Source organism: Suricata suricatta, chromosome 15, assembly GCF_006229205.1.
Source record: "Suricata suricatta isolate VVHF042 chromosome 15, meerkat_22Aug2017_6uvM2_HiC, whole genome shotgun sequence".
In the NCBI taxonomy this organism is placed as follows: Eukaryota; Metazoa; Chordata; class Mammalia; order Carnivora; family Herpestidae; genus Suricata; species Suricata suricatta.
Window position 1 is genome coordinate 10349010 of NC_043714.1, and position 858 is coordinate 10349867.

General features: G+C 41.7%; 1 pseudogene; it reads right to left on the bottom strand.

Moving 5' to 3' along the window:
• Positions 1-395: 395 nt before the first annotated feature.
• LOC115279570 lies at positions 396-512 on the bottom strand (annotated as a pseudogene).
• Between the last annotated feature and the right edge of the window lie 346 nt (positions 513-858).

Below are 858 nucleotides of genomic sequence, written 5' to 3' on the forward strand. Positions count from 1 at the left end.
AAGCTCCTACATTACAAGAAATATTTTTTAAATGTTTATTTATTTTTGAGAGAGAAGAGTGTGAGCAGGGGAGGGGCAGAGAGAGAGACACACACGCAGATTCCAAAGCAGGCTCTAGGCTCTGAGCTGTCAGCATAGAACCTGACGCAGGGCTCGAACTCATAGACTGTGAGATCATGATTTGAAGATCATGATTTGAGCTGAAGTCAGACACTTAACCCACTGAGCCACCCAGGTGCCCCTACAAGAAATCTTAAGGGAGACATTTTAGTGTATCTATTAAAAATAATTTTGTGATGTGTTGCCATTTTTGTGAGCCTGGCTTTGTTAAATTTTAATGAAATGAAATCTGTCAAAATGGACGAATGGTTTTAAATAATCTCAGGTTGAGTTAGGAAAATAAAAGGCATTCTAAGTATTCTATACATTAACCGTATGCGTGTTGTCAGGCCCGAGGGCCTCTTCCATCATTGTCAAGGGGAGTGCTAACCTTCTCTCCTTTCATACAATACTAAGTATTCTATCCACTAAAGTGTTTAAGTATTTTTTTAATTTTTTAAATGTTTTTTATTTATTTTTGAGAGACAGACAGAGACAGTGTGAGCAGGGGAAGGTCAGAGAGAGAGGGAGATACAGAATCTGAAGCAGGCTCCAGGCTCTGAGCTAGCTGTCAGCACAGAGCCTGACGCGGGGCTCGAACCCACGAACCGTGAGATCATGACGTGAGCTGAAGTCAGATACTGGACAGACTGAGCTACCCAGGGGCCCCTAAAGTATTTAAGTATTAAATGGACTTATTTCAGAGAATGAAGGGACTACAGGACCATCGGAGGGACTGAAAGAGCAAAATCAAGGAGA